Source organism: Salvelinus alpinus, chromosome 9 (genome assembly GCF_045679555.1).
Source record: "Salvelinus alpinus chromosome 9, SLU_Salpinus.1, whole genome shotgun sequence".
Classification (NCBI taxonomy): domain Eukaryota; kingdom Metazoa; phylum Chordata; class Actinopteri; order Salmoniformes; family Salmonidae; genus Salvelinus; species Salvelinus alpinus.
Genome location: NC_092094.1, coordinates 11,753,035 through 11,764,981, shown reverse-complemented (window position 1 = coordinate 11,764,981; position 11,947 = coordinate 11,753,035). Strand labels below are relative to the sequence as shown.

At 47.6% G+C, this 11,947-nt stretch overlaps 1 protein-coding gene across 1 annotated transcript in view; it reads left to right on the top strand.

The window, feature by feature from the left end:
* Positions 1-2,306: 2,306 nt before the first annotated feature.
* LOC139584312 (prickle-like protein 1) overlaps positions 2,307-11,947 on the top strand; it is a 94,963-nt gene continuing 85,322 nt past the window's right edge. The window contains exon 1 of the mRNA XM_071416007.1: positions 2,307-2,591. The gene's annotated coding sequence lies outside the window, so the exon portion shown is untranslated. The remainder of the gene's footprint in view (positions 2,592-11,947) is intronic.

The following is an 11,947-nucleotide window of genomic DNA, read 5'->3' as shown; positions in this document are numbered from 1 at the left end:
TGGTTCTACAGCCCAGTGATGCTGCGTTGTGAGAGCCTTTTTACAACACTGTCATAAATATCACATTAGATAAGCAATAGATTAAGATAAGTGATAAGTGATAGGGAAAGAGGTTTGCTTAATAAACATTCTGCTCTAACCCACGTAGAGCATTAGGGTAGCAGTAAATCATACGGCCCGACAGACAGATATGCTATCTGCTTCAGTGTCCTTTCTCGACACAGCATGACCAACCAACACTGACCATTAAAGGGCTCTGTGTGGCTAATTTACAACACTCACTGGTTGATCTGAACCGTTTCTTAACATCAAGATACTGGGATGTACAAATAGTTCTGCTGTTTGTTTTGTTTACTTCCCAGCACACTCAAATACTTTGAACATGGTTGTAACACTTAGTATGTCTCGCTATTTTACAGGGGAACAGAAATGGGAAAAACAAAACACACAAAGAAAATATATTTCATTGAAGTGCAACGCCAAAGAGAAGTAGACTTTACATCCATCTGGTCCAGATGAAACCCTCTCTCTGTATGTGTGTGTGTGTGTGTGTGTGTGTGTGTGTGTGTGTGTGTGTGTGTGTGTGTGTGTGTGTGTGTGTGTGTGTGTGTGTGTGTGTGTGTGTGTGTGTGTGTGTGTGTGTGTGTGTGTGTGTGTGTGTGCGTGCATGTGTGTGTGCATGTATGCGTGGAGATTGATTGACAGGTTTTGGCAGAACCTGGTCCCACTTATAATGCTTTCAGCGGACCATGACCTGGGTCAACCAATGACCGAGCTCCTTATTCTAATGTTAGGGGTCAAAGGTCATCCAATCAGAATGAGCCATTTGTCACATTTCTATTACACATGTAGCTTAAAGCTTTGATGTCCCATTTTGTAAAAGTGATGTGGTCCCAAAGACGTCAATACTGACCTCCTCTTTGCCCTTTAGGGGGTTATTTTGGAGCCTTGTCAGACTTGCTCCAGTTGTTTTGGTCCATGCTAAGTGATAACAATCAATCATAACATATTATACCCATGCTTTTCTCTAAATGCTTCAAAAACAGTCGGCCTTTTGAAGCCCTATACTGTTCGAGGACAGACTGGATAACTTGCTAACTCTGAAACTTCGACCAGAGGCTTTTGACTGATCCAATAACAGAGAGTTGAGCGATGGCCCTTTTTCAGTGTGTGCATATACAGTGCCTTCAGAAAGTATTCATATCGTAAATATATTGAAAACAAAGTACAGAAATATCTCATTTACATAAGTATTCACACCCCTGAGGCAATACTTTGTTAAACATCTTTGGCCGCGTTTATAGTTGTGAGTCTTTCTGGGTAAGACTCTAAGAAGTTTCCACACATCTGCCCCTTTATTCTTTTCTAAATTGTTCAAGCTCTATAAAATTGGTTGTTGATCATTACTAGACAACCGTTTCAGGTTTTGCCATGGGTTTTCAAGTAGATTTAAGTCAAAACTGTAACTCGGCCACTCAGGAACATTCACTGTCTTCTTGATGAGCAACTCCAGCGTAGATTTGGCCTTGTGTTTTAGGTTATTGTCTTGCTGAAAGGTGAATTCATCTCCCAGTGTCTGGTGGAAAGCAGACCGTACCAGGTTTTCCTCTAGGATTTTACCTGTGCTTAGCTCCATTCCATTTATTTTATATCCTGAAAAACTCCCCAGTCCTTATCAATTAGAAGCATACCCATAACATGATGGGGAAAATACTGGAAGAGGAAGGGCAGAGAGAGAGAGAGAGAGAGAGAGAGAGAGAGAGAGAGAGAGAGAGAGAGAGAGAGAGAGAGAGAGAGAGAGAGAGAGAGGGAGAGAGAGAGAGAGAGAGAGAGAGAGAGAGAAGAGAGACATTATTAATTGCAGGTCAATCCATGATTTTTCATGAGATTTCATAAATGTACGTAATCCATTATGTGGCTGTGCTAAGGCAATTTAACTCAAACAAAACATTTCCTTTGCATCCTCTGCACAAGCTTTCGATGTTATCCAGATGTGCAGGCTATAGCTCACTCACTTTGTTGACATCCACGATACAGTATTAAAGACGTTCTCTGGAGCAGTCCCAGTGGAAATGGAAGCAGGAGTGAAACTCGCGGCAAAAAATCGTCAACGTTCTCGAGATTTTCTAAGAATGTCCACCTCTCTCTCTCTCTCTCTCTCTCTCTCTCTCTCTCTCTTTCTCTCTCTCTCTCTCTCTCTCTCGCTCTCGCTCTCGCTCTCTCTCTCTCTCTCTTGGTGGGGGTTGCTTGTTTAAGCCAATAGGCAAAGAGCAATGCTAATGCCATTTCGGTGTGGCTCGAGTTGAGCCCATTATTACGAACGGGGCGCCAGTGAATTTATAAGGAGATGCTGTGACAGTCATAGATGAACTTTTACAAAGTAGTCTCCCTAGTTCACTCGTTTTGCCTACAACATGCAGTCGCCGACATTTGGACGAATCTAACCGCGCAGTTCGGGACAAGTCTGCGGGACAGCGGTGCGCTTTCTGGACATTTCATCTTATGCCAATGCGACGGAACTTGAATCGTTTCTACACGTCAAGGAATATTAGTTCTGGATTCTTTGTTTACCACGACTGAACTCTTTGGGGGTAAGGATACCATTTATGTTGCGTCCTTGTATCAGTGTATCAAATATCAAATGATAACTTTTATGAGCCTGAATTGAGCTGCCCAGTGAAGTGTGTTTAATTTTATGAAAGTATTTATCATGAGCAAGCTCTTTTAAAAGTGAATTAGTCACTTTATTAGGCTACTATTCACAATAAGCTTTGTGCTATTTGTTCATCTAGAGAAGTACATTTTCGATCAGAGTCTCTCTCATATCTAAATGTCCTGCTGTTGACTCAGAAAACGTGTCGGCATTTTTTTTAGCAGTCTGAGAGGGCGGATTTCTATGATACATATCAAATAGGCCTCCGTTATGCATGGTCTGTAAATTATTATCAATGTTTTTCAGAAATGAAATAGCCTTGCCCACACGGGAAATGAACAAAGTCTAGCTAGCCTGACCTTCCGATAAGATCACAAATAGGCTACTTTCCTTGTCAGTTGTGGTCTTGTGAAAAAAAACTAACTTCAATACTTGAAGCAATATGGTCTAAAATATAGCGGGTGTATGTGTCGAACTTCGAAGTGTGGAGGCTCCCTGGTTCCAGATGTATGTTCTCAGCTGTTGCCTGTCACTTTGGTGACAACTGGTCGGCGCAGAGAACTGTGACTGGCCGCTGCTGCTGCGCTGTCTGTCAGTCTCTCCCTGCGCGGTCCCAACCCAACTCCGGGAGAGCCGCCTTGCGCTCTGCTCAACGGGTGAAGGGAGAGTCGCCTTGCGCTCTGCTCAACGGGTGAAGGGAGAGTCGCCTTGCGCTCTGCTCAACGGGTGAAGGGAGAGTCGCCTTGCGCTCTGCTCAACGGGTGAAGGGAGAGCCGCCTTGCGCTCTGCTCAACGGGTGAAGGGAGAGCCGCCTTGCGCTCTGCTCAACGGGTGAAGGGAGAGCCGCCTTGCGCTCTGCTCAACGGGTGAAGGGAGAGTGTGTTTACTCTCTCTCCACAGTGTCACCTTTCAGTCCTTTTCTGTCGTCTCGTGTGTTTAAGATTATTGATGGATATATTGTTAACTGACCTCTCTCAGTGAGGCTAAGCACCTGTGCTCACTGCTCATACAGTTCAAACGACTGCTTCATAATCACACACCTTTTTGAAGAGATTCTCAAAATGATTATAATCCCATTGGGAAATGGTGACATGCACACACACTCATCTCAATATTTTAGGATAGCCAAAGGCACCAACAGATGGCAGTGGATGTTATATTTACTAAAGTTCTCCTCAAATAATATTTGCTCCCAACATGGTACAGTCAACATCAGCATAAGCATGCCTGCATGCTCTCTCTATGGAGGCTTGTATTGTTGTGTGGCTCTGTGGTATCCTTTAGGCAAAGTATCAGTCAGATGGAGGGAGAGCAGGACAACCCTCACACACACACACACACACACACACAGACCCACTCACACACACACATACACACACACACAGACTCACACACACACACACATACACAGACTCTCACACACACACACACACACACACACACACACACACACACACACACACACACACACACACACACACACACACACACACACACACACACACACACACACACACACACACACACACACACACACACAGACACACACACACACACACACACACACACACATGCACTTACACAGACAGGCTGGCTTGTAATCTGTCACTGTGGCCACAGCTGGGGGGCTGTATGGGGGAAAGAAAAGCATATCTCTCTCTCTCTAACTCTCTCTCTCTCTCCTGATCCCAGCACAGCCCTGTTTAAAGCCTGTCGTCTCAGAGAGGGGAGAACAGACTTATCCGTTCTCACACTTCAGAGTGGTCTCCTACAGTGTCATGCATGAGAGGTTTTAACTGTCACTTGGTCAGGCAGTGATTATGTACAATACATTTGGGGGTTGAGTTAGTGTGACCCCGTTCATGTGGAAGTTATTATTGAATCTGAGAGCAGAAACATTTGTGTTTGAAACACTATGGCATGCTGTGTGTGTGTGTGTGTGTGTGTGTGTGTGTGTGTGTGTGTGTGTGTGTGTGTGTGTGTGTGTGTGTGTGTGTGTGTGTGTGTGTGTGTGTGTGTGTGTGTGTGTGTGTGTGTGTGTGTGTGTGTGTGTGTGTGTGTGTGTGTGTGTGTGTGTACATGTCCTGCGTCCAAGTGTGTGTTCATCTGTGTGTGTGTGTGTGTGTGTGTGTGTTTCTTGGGGAAATAGGGAAAGGGAAAGCACTTAGAGTAGAAATCAAGGTATTGGTGTCACCTAGTGGCTAGAACAGTCACTCACTGCTTTGGTTGGCAGCTTTTTGGTCAGCTCATTAATGACATTTCATTATGACTGAACTATCTAGAATGAAATCATATCTAGGTGATTTATTGCATCGCTTCATAAGGTAATGATACTTGATGATACTCCAAAAGGGATAATGTTTGTGTGCTCAATCATTTTTCTATTTATTTAACTAGGCAAGTCAGTTAACATGCAGACCAGACTGAACACGTCACATGCACGAGCGTCGCAAAATACATTTAGAAATCCATGTTATTCAATTGTTGCACCCACACTGCTCGTGCGCGGCAACGAGCGTCTGCGTTGCCAAGGGCTAAAATAGAAGTAATTCCTATTTCTGACGCAGATCGCGCTGCAAGTCTTGCCTCTCCCATCTCCTCATTGGTTTATAGAAGCAAGTACCCACGTGCCATCTCCTCATTGGTTATACCCACGTGGGTGATTGTAAGACTAACTGTTTTGCCGGTCGTCGTGGTAGTACTATGAAAGTTTAGATGCTAATCACCATATAAGTTCAAAGACGAAAAAGCCTGGAAGGAAGAGAGATGACTAGAAACGATTCGGTTGACCGTTTTATGTGTGGATTAATTTTCGGACCGGAGGACCTTGTACATTTCAGGTAAAATAACAACTCAATGTTTATATCCCATGACAAATTAGCTAGCAACAGCAAGCTAGCTAAATAGGACAAATTAGCTAGCATGTGCAAGCTAGCTAGCTAAATTGCCATAAATGTTTAATGCTTTTTGACCTGTCCCCAAATTAATGTAATTGGTTCAGAGTTTGTTTGGATATTTTAACCTGCGTGTCGTGATCGAGTTTGGTGTAGGGGGACAAAATACATTTATGCATGATAGTGCACGCGCGCAGCCGGTATGAGTTCCGCCTACACCAGAAAACACTGGACCAGTTGTGTGCCCCTACCTATGGGACTCCGAATCACAGCCGGTTGTGATACAGCCTGGATTTGAACCAGGGTGTCCGTAGTGACACCTCAAGGGCTGAGATGCTGTGCCTTAGACCACTGTGCCACTCAGGAGCCCCAAATTAGCATAGCAATTGCAGGATCATAATAGTCCACTGCGCTTTATCAGCATAAATAATGAATATATCTAAGCATATAAAACATACACCACAGTCTGAGATTTTTTTGTCATTCCTGTTTCCCATTATTCAAAGTTGCTTTTCTATGAAGTATTATATATATTTCCTCACAAGCACGTCTCTATAGCCCTACAACAAGAACATGCTCATCCAGAGGCAGCGCTCCTAGTGGCCAGTGATTTTAATGCAGGAAAACTGAAATGTGTTTGACCTCATTTTTGTCACCTGTGAAACTAGAGGGAAAAAACTGTAGATCACCTTTACTCCACACACAGAGACGCATACAAAGCTCGCCTTCCATTTGGCAAATCTGACCATAACTATATCCTCCTGATTCCTGCTTAGAAGCAAAAACTCAAACAGGAAGTACCAGTGACACACTCAATTCGGAAGTAGTCAGATGAAGCGGATGCTAAGCTACAGGACTGTTTTGCTAGCACAGACTGGACTATGTTCTTTGATTCATCTGATGGCAATGAGGATTTTACCACATCAGTCATCGGCTTCAGTAATAAGTACATCGATAATGTCGTCCACACAATGACCGTACGTATTATCCCAACCAGAAGCCATTACAGATTACAGGCAACATCCGCACTAATTTCAAGGCTAGAGTGGCCCCATTCAAGGAATGCGACACTAACCTGGACGCTTATCAGAAATCCCGCTACGCGCTCCGACGAACCATCAAACAGGCAAAGCATCAATACAGAGCTAAGATGGAATCCTGTTACACCAGCTCTGATGCTCGTTGGATGTGGCAGGGCTCACAAACTATCACGGTTTGCAAAGGGAAACCTAGCCACGAGCTGCCCAGTGACACGAGCCTACCAGACGAGCTTAATGCCTTCTATGCTCGCTGCGAGACAAGCAACACTGAACCATGCGTGAGAGCACCAGCTGTTCTGGACCACTGTGTGACCACGCTTTCCGTAGCCGATGTGAGTAAGACCTTTAAACACGTTAACATTCACAAGGCCGCAGGGCCAGACGGATTACCAGAATGCATGACCACCATAGACCAGCAAGAACGCCAACGTAACCTGTCTAAATGACTATCACCCCGTAGCACTCAAAGGAAGGCCCAAAAAATTGTCAAAGACTCCAGCCACCCAAGCCACAGACTATTATCTATGCTACCGCACGTCAAGCGGTACTGATGCACCAAGTCTGGAACCAACAGGTCTCTGAACAGCTTCTACCCCCAAGCCATAAGACTGCTAAAACAGATTGCTAAATAATGGCTACTAATGGCTAATGGCTTTTTTGCACTAACTCTCTTGCACTGACTCTATGATTACACATTGGACACTCTCACATACTTACACTGACACCCCAACACACACACACACACACACACACACACACACACACACACACACACACACACACACACACACACACACACACACACACACACACACACACACACACACACATACACACACACACAACATGCACACACATGCATACTGACGCTACACCCTCACACACACACACACACACACACACACACACACACACACACACACACACACACACACACACACACACACACACACACACACACACACACACACACACACACACACACACACACACACACACACACACACACTGAGAAGGGAAATAAAAGCTTTGGTTTGTTATAAATTCTCTTTTACTTCATCTTGGAAACATTGCAGATGCACAATGGCCAACTCTTGAGTTCCAGCTCAATAAATGTTAAGTATGTAGAATCGATCGTTGTTTATTCTATTTTTATATGCAGCAGTGTATTGTTAAATCCTCACAGGATCAGCACTGTGTAGTTGATAACCCTGCCTGCTTATTCTCATACCAACTCCTCAAGTTACATTCAATTAGGCTGGTCTCAGATCTGTTTGTACGTTGTGGGCCTATGGCCAGCTCCTATTGTCTTTAATATTAGCCTGGTCCCAGAGCTGTTTGCGCAGTATAACTCCTAATGTCTTTGTCAATGCAAATAGGAGTTGACTATACAGCACAAACAGATCTGAAACCAGGTTACGCAACTCATCCAGTGAAAGAGACTGGTTCCATAACATTAGTGCTGTGGTGTGCCGTGTAGTATAGCGTCAACTAGAGGACTGATCACAGACATTCCTCTAATCTTAGGCATATACAGTCAGACACGTCGGCGTCTGTGTGTGTGTGTGCACACGTATGTGGCAGACGCCCAACAGTGTGTGTGTGCAAGTTGTGTGTGTGTTTGTTAGTGAGTGTGTGCTGCAGACCCTAGCCGAGTATGAATGAGCAGAAATGTAAGCCCCGGTGCCAGTGTGCGTGTGTATGTTTTTCCTCTGTTGATTTAATACCCGTAACAGTGAATGTACACAGAGCTGTGTTTGTGCAGGGCTGAATAAATCACCCTCGCATCCGTGTAAATCGCTCTCAAGCCAAATACTCTGGCACTGTGCTGACAGGCTTTTATCCCCAGACAAGACAGACATAGTGTGTGTGTGTGTGTGTGTGTGTGCGTGTGCGTGTGTGTGTGACCCAGCCCGGGTCGCTGCCTACCTGCCGCATGGGCTAAAAGCAGTATCAGACAGATCCGTGTGACAAGCATATGAGAGAGCGAGAGAGAGGCTGGAATAACCCTGTTTTTCATGGCCAGACTAGGGAGAGTTGCTGGTGGCAGTCAAAGCATGGCAGAGTGATGGCAGAGTGATGGCAGAGTGATGGCAGAGTGAAGGCAGAGTGATGGCAGAGTGAAGGCAGAGTGATGGCAGAGTGATGGCAGAGTGATGGCAGAGTGATGGCAGAGTGAAGGCAGAGTGATGGCAGAGTGAAGGCAGAGTGATGGCAGAGTGATGGCAGAGTGATGGCAGAGTGAAGGCAGAGTGAAGGCAGAGTGATGGCAGAGTGATGGCAGAGTGAAGGCAGAGTGATGGCAGAGTGATGGCAGAGTGATGGCAGAGTGAAGGCAGAGTGATGGCAGAGTGATGGCAGAGTGATGGCAGAGTGATGGCAGAGTGATGGCAGAGTGAAGGCAGAGTGATGGCAGAGTGATGGCAGAGTGATGGCAGAGTGATGGCAGAGTGAAGGCAGAGTGAAGGCAGAGTGATGGCAGAGTGAAGGCAGAGTGAAGGCAGAGTGATGGCAGAGTGATGGCAGAGTGATGGCAGAGCCTGTCGGTGACCTCGACCATAAACAGTTTGTGGTCGACCCTGGTGGTCCCTACACACACCGTCACTTGCAGACTCACTCCATGTCTATTGCTGTGCTTCTTCAGTGGTGCTACAGTGTGGGGATACTGTACAGATATGATCTTTGACATAAGAGTTGAATTATAGCTTTATGTTTGCTTTGCTTTTCTTGCATCAAAGTTTCAACTTTCAACTCCAACATGCTATTGCTGAGGCCTCCATGTGAGGCCTGTCTGGGCTGCCTGTTTGGGCTGCCTGTCTGGGCTGCCTGTCTGGGCTGCCTGTCTGGGCTCCCTGTCTGGGCTGCCTGTCTGGGCTGCCTGTCGGGGCTACCTGTCTGGGCTGCCTGTCTGGGCTGCCTGTCGGGGCTGCCTGACTGGGCTGCAAGTCTGGCCTCCCTGTCTGGGCTGCCTGTCTGGGCTGCCTGTTTGGGCTGCCTGTCTGGGCTGCCTGTCTGGGCTGCCTGTCTGGGCTGTCTGTCTGGGCTCCCTGTTGGGGCTGCCTATCTGGGCTGCCTGTCGGGGCTGCCTGTCTGGGCTGCCTGTCGGGGCTGCCTGTCTGGTCTGCCTGTTTGGGCGGCCTGCACCCCACATTGAATCCACATGCTAAGCATTTAGCGCTTCCAGGCACACCTTTGTTTATTAGGAGTTGTATGATGATGTGGGGGAAAACAGAGTTGGCACAAACGCTGGAGTTGAATGCCCTACCAGATCATCTGTGTTGCTGTAACCACACACACAACGTAATGGTGGGTAAAACATTCAGACCACCAAGATGATGAAGTCATTACGACTGCACACACACATATTTAATTATTTCCCCCATGCATACTCAAGATGACCAGCTATGAATTAATACTGTATCATAGTCATGGAACATGTGCAAAACTCCCTTCTCCTTTGTGGTCAGAGTTTTGCAAAGAACACGTCATTCACACTTCTATCTACATCCATTGTGGTTCTGGAAAGTTGATCTCACCCAACCTTACCCAGAACCAGATCCATAAAAACCTCATCGGAGGGTCTGTTTTCCCCTTCTCAGACCCAGATCCAGACTGGCCCCAGACTGTTTTCCCCCTCTCAGACCCAGATCCAGACTACCCCCAGACTGTTTTCCCCCTCTCAGACCCAGATCCAGACTAGCCCCAGGCTGTTTTCCCCCTCTCAGACCCAGATCCAGACTAGCCCCAGACTGTTTTCCCCTCTCAGACCCAGATCCAGACTACCCCCAGACTGTTTCCCCCCCTCTCAGACCCAGATGCAGACTAGCCCCAGACTGTTTTCCCCTCTCAAACCCAGATCCAGACTACCCCCAGACTGTTTCCCCCCCTCTCAGACCCAGATCCAGACTAGCCCCAGACTGTTTTCCCCTCTCAGACCCAGATCCAGACTAGCCCCAGACTGTTTTCCCCTTCTCAGACCCAGATCCAGACTAGCCCCAGACTGTTTTCCCCTCTCAGACCCAGATCCAGACTAGCCCCAGACTGTTTTCCCCTTCTCAGACCCAGATCCAGACTAGCCCCAGACTGTTTTCCCCTCTCAAACCCAGATCCAGACTACCCCCAGACTGTTTCCCCCCCTCTCAGACCCAGATCCAGACTAGCCCCAGACTGTTTTCCCCTTCTCAGACCCAGATCCAGACTAGCCCCAGACTGTTTTCCCCTCTCAGACCCAGATCCAGACTAGCCCCAGACTGTTTTCCCCTCTCAGACCCAGATCCAGACTAGCCCCAGACTGTTTCCCCCCTCTCAGACCCAGATCCAGACTAGCCCCAGACTGTTTCCCCCCCTCTCAGACCCAGATCCAGACTAGCCCCAGACTGTTTTCCCCCTCTCAGACCCAGATCCAGACTAGCCCCAGACTGTTTTCCCCCTCTCAGACCCAGATCCAGACTAGCCCCAGACTCTTTCCCCCCCTCTCAGACCCAGATGCAGACTAGCCCCAGACTGTTTTCCCCTCTCAGACCCAGATCCAGACTAGCCCCAGACTGTTTTCCCCCTCTCAGACCCAGATCCAGACTACCCCCAGACTGTTTCCCCCCCTCTCAGACCCAGATCCAGACTAGCCCCAGACTGTTTTCCCCCTCTCAGACCCAGATCCAGACTAGCCCCAGACTGTTTTCCCCCTCTCAGACCCAGATCCAGACTACCCCCAGACTGTTTCCCCCCCTCTCAGACCCAGATCCAGACTAGCCCCAGACTGTTTCCCCCCCTCTAGACCCAGATCCAGACTAGCCCCAGACTGTTTTCCCCCTCTCAGACCCAGATCCAGACTAGCTCCAGACTGTTTTCCCCCTCTCAGACCCAGATCCAGACTACCCCCAGACTGTTTTCCCCCTCTCAGACCCAGATCCAGACTAGCTCCAGACTGTTTTCCCCTTCTCAGACCCAGATCCAGACTAGCCCCAGACTGTTTTCCCCTCTCAGACCCAGATGCAGACTAGCCCCAGACTGTTTCCCCCCTCTCAGACCCAGATCCAGACTAGCTCCAGACTGTTTTCCCCCTCTCAGACCCAGATCCAGACTACCCCCAGACTGTTTTCCCCCTCTCAGACCCAGATCCAGACTAGCTCCAGACTGTTTTCCCCTTCTCAGACCCAGATCCAGACTAGCCCCAGACTGTTTTCCCCTCTCAGACCCAGATGCAGACTAGCCCCAGACTGTTTCCCCCCTCTCAGACCCAGATCCAGACTAGCCCCAGACTGTTTCCCCCCTCTCAGACCCAGATTCAGACTACCCCCAGACTGTTTTCCCCCTCTCAGACCCAGATCCAGACTACCCCCAGACTGTTTCCCCCCCTCTCA